General features: G+C 41.6%; 1 long non-coding RNA gene across 1 annotated transcript; it reads left to right on the forward strand.

Annotated features, from left to right (window-relative positions):
* The first annotated feature begins 225 nt into the window (after positions 1-225).
* LOC308605266 lies at positions 226-4,812 on the forward strand. Its single transcript, XR_014013666.1, has 3 exons — positions 226-319; positions 1,787-1,974; positions 4,239-4,812. It is a non-coding gene; the product is annotated as an uncharacterized lncRNA (long non-coding RNA).
* The last annotated feature ends 2,105 nt before the right edge of the window (positions 4,813-6,917 follow it).

The following is a 6,917-nucleotide window of genomic DNA, read 5'->3' on the forward strand; positions in this document are numbered from 1 at the left end:
CAGTGATGTCTGCCATGAGCTCAGATTAGGGGCAAATGTCAGAATTGTGCAATCTTTGGCCTGGAGATGACATTTTCCCATCATAATCCTTCATCCTGCCTGTTGAGTCATCTTCAGTAACTGGACAGAGGACTGTGTCCTTCCTCCGTGCCCTCCCATAAATAATAGAACACAGCACAGTAAAAGCCAGGTATCAACAAGACAACATTATATTTTTGGATGGCATCCTATCCATGCAGCTTTTCTAATAATTCAAGGACCTGACCTCTGCAAAGCGATTCTCACTGGGAATGAAACATTTGCTTCTGGAGGTTCTAAGGTGAGGGCAAAACAATTTGTATTTGTTTAAAACCTAATGCCATCCATAATTAATGGGATGACTCTGGCTCAGTAGAGCTTGAAACCACTGTGTGTATTTGAAGCTGGATTTCTAGTTCCTGAGATAAGGAATCCATTTACCCTTAAGCTTTTATTTTATTTCTTCACGGAAAAGATGATTTACAGTGACTGAACATTTCGTATCTTTTCAGTACGTTTTTGATGAGTGCTAAGAACAAGGCCAACCTGCTTTTAAACAGTGGCCCCGAAACCTCAGGTGTCAACTTGGGTAACCACGAGGCCTTACGATGTCTTTCCTCCAGGCCATCATTTGAACTCTTGACACAGTTTTTGAAAAGAAGGTTTTGTTTTTTGTTTTTGTTTTGTTTTTTCTCAAAAAAACAAACAAACAGTTAAAAGGCTTTTTGCCTATCTTGATATACATTCAAAAAATAAAAGCTTTCCATTTTTTGGAAGTCAGTGTTCAGAAGAAAAATTATGGCTCATTGTAATATTATTAAAACCTACTCTTCAATAAATGTACATCTAGGTGCGTGATGCTACAGCCATACAGAATGACCCCCGAATTTCCCTTAGGTGATCATGTCCCAGCAGAAGCCTCCGTGAACCTGGGTACGGGGAACTGTGCCAGAGAACGTGGGAGGAGCAATTTTCTCATTCATTTAATCAGTCTGCCCTTCAAACGCTTTTTAGTTTTTCTGTATGTAAGGTTTCATGCTTTGGCCTCGTTCACATACAGAATCTGATCTATAGAAACACCCAGGTCATTCCAACACAAATAAGATTGTTCTGAGTGTCTTAAAAACAATGTAAGTAGAAATATCATCAATAATGGTTCAGAAGGACAGGGATTCGGAAAGGTCCCACAGAAGAAGTTGGCACTTGGGTTGTAGTTGAAAGGGTGGTAAAATTGTGACAGAAATAGATGAGAAGAGAAAAAGTAACCCAGGTGTACAACATGGTTGGAAGAAAGGGACAAAGAGGAAGTAGCCTCAGGTAATTAGCGAAGTATCACTTATTCACCCCACATGGAATATAAATCACGTCATTAGTCCAATAAGGCAGTAATGGGGTTTGAGAGGGTCTTGCAGGGGTTCTTGAATGGCTAGCAAACAAGGTTGAAATGGATTGCTGACATCATAAGTCTTACGTTTGTTTTCTGAAAATATTCTGATTAAAACTGTGCTTGGTCATAGTCATTCGATAGGGGTGAGAACTCAAGACACATAAAAAAGGAGAAATTGGCAAACAATTTACATCAGTGAGGGAAAGAGAACCCAGAAACAGTACCCATCATGCCCTTTCAGCTTAATATCCTCTGGAAGCAGTAAGAAGTCAAGAGCATCCTACTCTACAAACTGCGAAAATGACGTAGAGAAGGACAAATTCACTCCTTCTAGAAACTGATAACCAAGTTGTATTCATTTTCAAGTCTTTTGGTTTCCAGAGTGGGTGTTCTTTAGAGAGCCTGCCTTTCCTCTAACGTTTACGTGATGGGATGGATGCAGAGGAAGAGATTGATGAGGAAGATGGTGGAAACTGCTGGAGAGACAGCCCTGAGTAAAAGGAGAGGATGAGATGGAATACGCAAGGAAAAGGACTGTCTCAGAGAGGAGCGGCGGGTCACCCATGGAGGTGAGCGGGAAGACAGGCATGTGGGGCTAGGGCTCACCTCAATGTCCAAGTACTCACAGAACATCTCCACTCCAACAACAAAAGTCACAGATCAAAATAACACCAAAAATCAAACTCACCTCTATTGTTTTTCTAGTCCCTGCCCCCCAGTGCACTCAACACATCTGGTCGTTTATGAAGGTGCTTTGTTATTATCTACAGCAGAGCCATCATTGGCCAACAGTCTTCAGACCGGGAGGGCGTGTTTCTCTGGGTGTATGAGATTTTTAGGTAGGAGGCAGGGAGGAATGATTATAATGGTATCATTTTTCAGATCCTTACTTTGCAGAGATTCTCTTTCCTTTAGCTTGAAACATCATCTCCTCCACAATCCCCTCTTCATATTTGTCATCTCCCACTTTACCAAAGATACTCATACATACCCATTCTAACTGGACTGGGGTCAAGGTAAGACCAAAAATCCTCTGAGCACTGAACAAAGGGACAATAGAACAATCATAGTCCTTTGACAACAAGCCCAGAAAGTTTAGGAAAGACATACCGAGTACATCAGAGCCTTATGCCATGTAGGTGGGTGACTACCTCAGGGCAGTTCCAATGCCTCTGCGTCTACCTACCAACTCCCCCCAGATGGAACTCAGAATGGACATAGTTGTCATGGGGACATTCTTAGCTAAGTAAAAAATTCAAGTCAGCCTTTTCCTGGCAAAAATTAAGTCTACTTTAGCAAATCAGGTTGACCTTGAGAACTGACTTATTCTGTTAGATCGTGTGATAATCACTTTACATGAATGTGATGAGAAAATCTTCCAGTCCAAGGTTTGAACAAATCTACGTTTAGAACAAATAGACCTCCATACACATTATAAGGGAAAGTTCATCCTGACAGCAACACGTGAGATCATCTCATTTCCAACTTAAATGTGGGAGGAGGTACATCCATAGCTTTTCCAAATTACTTTAAGGGGTGTGGGAAAAACAGTTGAAGATCACAGTCTGGCTTATCCTCTCAACCAAATGCTGTTGCATTTTTCCCTTCACAAAAATACTCATTGGAATCAAAGAAGACAGAGTAGGGGACTTCACCCAAAGCACAGAAAAGGTGTATCATGGCTTCTGTGGCTACTTGATAGTGAAAATTTGACACCTGGTGGAATGTGGCCTGTAAGTGGCTCTCATGCCACTTTGCTGGTGGTAACGTCCTGGGGAGAAGCCCCCTGGTCCTTCCTGCTTCCAGTCACCACGCACTTCACACCTGACAAGTGGGAACAGTCAGAGATGCTCACACCTGTTCCCATCCATCCCAGCATCCACAGACGGAGGTGGACGCCCGCCAGGAAGGGACAGCATTTTGGCCACTGCTACGTTCTCACTACCATTCAATTCATATTTTTTTATTTTACTGAAGTATAGTTGATTTACAGTGTTGTGTTCATTGCTGCTGCACAGCAAAGTGATTCAGTTATACATATATATTCTTTTTTTCTATTCTTTTCCTTTATGGTTTATCACAGGATACTGAATATAGTTCCCTGTGCTCTACAGTAGGACCTCGTTGTGTATCGATCCTGAATATAATAGTTTGCATCTGCTGATCCCCAAAGATTCATATCTATCAAATGAATATTTCCCATGCTCTCCCCAACACAGGGCTCCAGGTGTCCACTGAGTTTCTAGTATCATAACAAGTTCACTCTCTCTTGTACCACTCTACTGCCCCAAATGATAGCACTGAAGACAATTCTTAGAATTAGGCATTTCTCCATGAGGGTGTGGGCTTCCATGAAAGTAAAACAAAACACCTATCCTCTTTTACTCAAAATCGAGAAAAACATGGGGGAGGGAAAGATTGGCAATTTGAGATTAGCAGATGCAAACTATGATATACAGAAGGGATAAACAACAAGGTCCTACTGTATAGCACAGGGAACTATATTCAATATCCCGTGATAAACCATAATAGAAAAGAATACGACAAAGAATATACATGTATAATTGAGTCACTTTGCTATACAGCAGAAATTAACACAACTTTGTAAATCAGCTATACTTCAATAAAATTTTTTTTTTAAAAAGATAGAGAAAAACAGACTCAGCTGAGAGCATGGAGAAACTACCATGCCATGAGATGAGACACTCACGGCCGGGTCTGGCCTCTGCGGGACCAGGAGGGCAAGTTTCCAGCATGACCTGCTCCCCGTCCAGGGCACAGAGACAATTACCCTGAGGTCTTTCTATTTGTTTTTCCTTCTGTGATATGACAGCCAAGAGCTACGGGAAACATTCACCAGCATCGTTGTAATATCCTGAAAAGCCCGAAGGGAACAAGAAAAAACAAATCCGAAACACTTCAAAAGGAAGGAAATGTGTTCTGGGGAGTTGTTCGTCCTTACTCAAATATACACACGGACTATATTGGGTGAAGTATTTGCCTCTAATTTTAAAACATACCTAGTTTGAGGGAACAAAGTTAACATTCTCTTCTTCCTGCAGCTCAAGGGCCTTTCAAGTTGTGGCAAAGCTCGAGAAAAACACCTCATGAGGCACTTTTGCCATCTCTGTAACTTAGGACACTCTGGTTAGCAAATGTTTAGTTGACAAATCACAGTATCTGTTGCCGTTAGAAAGGCAAAGGCATGTTCCTCTCGGTTTGCAGCCTCCCGGAGTTTACAGTCTAGCAGGAGAGACGAGGTAATACTGTGACGGGATCACTGAGAGCTTTCCATTCGCCTTTAACATGAAACCAACTTATAGGTGGAATCTACAGAGAGGATGCAAGTGAACTTATTTACAAAACAGAAACAGATGCACAGACTGAAAACAAACTTATGGTTACCAAAGGGGAAGGGGAGGGAGGGATAAATTAGGAGTTTGGGATGAACATATACACACTAGTCTATATAAAATAGATAACCAACAAGGGCCTACTGTACAGCACAGGGAATTCTACTCAATATTCTGTAATGACCTATATGAGAAAAGAATCTGAAAAAGAATAGATATATGTATATATGTATAACTGTACAGCGGAAACTAGCACAACGTTGTAAATCAACTATACTCCAATATAAAATAAAAATTAAATTTAAAAAGTAGGAATTGTTACCTAGTATTATACTAGTGGTTACCAGTGGGAGGGGCGAGGGGAGAGGGGCAAATTAGGGGTCGGGGACTAAGCGATACAGCCTACTATGTATAAACTAAATAAGCTACAAGGATATATTGTATAGCACAGGGAAATATAGACATTATTTTGTAACGACTTTCAATGGAATACAATCTATAAAAACACTGAATCACTATGTTGTACACCTGAAACTAATATAATATTGTAAATCAACAGTACTTCAATAAATAGATAAATAACTAAATAAGGGGAGATGTGCACATGAATTAAAAAATAATAAATGAAACCCCTATTCTCCAGGTGGGCCTTAGGACACACAGCATCCCCACCCCCCCACGGGCCCTTCACACTTGGCTTGGACCACACACATTGCCCATCTCTCTGGAATGCGCCATCTCCCTCCCTTGACTTGGATTGATCCAAACCCCTCCCCTCCTTGGATCTCAGCTGGAAGGTAACTTTCTCAAAGACAAGCCTGATGCTGAAAATCAAAGGGGACGCTGGTGCTAACCTTCCTCCTCGTGCCCCATTCACACGTGCTTGGTTTGCATCTGCTTCAATGCAGGGTCTGCCCCTCCTTTCTTTAACTTCAAACTCCGTGAGAGAGGAAGGGAATCTGTTATGTTCACATCATTGGTCCTGGTCCATCATAGACCCTCAGTAAATAGGGTTTGATGCATAAGCAAATGCATGTAAGCAATTCATATCCTAAAATTACCTGCACGTGACCATATTGCCAGGCTGGCGTAAATATTGTCATTCCCGATGCACGCAGATGGAGACACAGAGGCTGAAAGAGGTCTGATGACTTCTGGACCACTGTTTAATTAGTATCTGGATTCTGGGAAAGTGCTCTTTCCATAGCTCCATTAAGATGTAAATGTCTTGACAAAAAATATCTGGGTACCTAAGTCAGGGAGCAAAGGACACTTAAGAGGGACGAATGGGTAAAGCTAAATGGGATTGATTCTGCTCCCAGGTGACACATCTTCCTGGAGCTGGGCCCGGAAATAGGAAAAGATGGAGTTGAAAGAACACACTCAGCTACTACTTGGTGAATTTCCAAGAAGCCTTGGGCTTCTTCTCATCTGTAAAATGGAAATGTTGACCGTGAGGGTGGAATGCTGGGGGACAGTGATGAAGACGAGTTTCCTTAATTCCACACGTTTTGATCTGAGGTTAGGACAATACCCAAGTCCATGTGTGGAATCTCACAACAGACAAGACTTGCTCCCCATGTGGTGTGTCTGTAGTAATGCTCTGGGTTTTTTATGATACAACTCAACACACCCAGGATCTACCCATCAACAGGGAAAAAGGACAAGGAGATACAACTTCATATGACAGGTATGTCCCCCCGACCCCAAGTCTGATTCCTCCAACGCCTGGGGAATTTTTTTTCAGTTTCATTGAGAAATAATCAACATACATCACTGTAGAAGATTAAGGCCTCCAGCATGATAGTTGGATTTACCTATACTGTGAAATGAAGACCACAATGCATTCGGCTAACATCTATCTTCTCATCTCTATGTACAATAAAAAGGAAAGGAAAAAGTGTCTCCTTGTGATGAGAACTCTTAGGATTTTCAATCTCCTAACAACATCCTGCCTGGGGAATTTTTATTTTAATGTTTCTAATTCCAGCTTTACCTTCAGAAACTCAAGTTGTCAAAGACAAGAAAACTATTCATTGTTTGTGCAACAGCCAACAGTATCTATCAGCATGGGTCCTAAACTACAGAACATTGAATGGAGGAGGAGGGGCATTTGGGGAAGGTCTGCTCCCTGGTTGCTTCTGTAAAATCTATGTTTT

Source organism: Mesoplodon bidens, assembly GCF_964165515.1.
Source record: "Mesoplodon bidens genome assembly, chromosome: 17".
Classification (NCBI taxonomy): Eukaryota; Metazoa; Chordata; class Mammalia; order Artiodactyla; family Ziphiidae; genus Mesoplodon; species Mesoplodon bidens.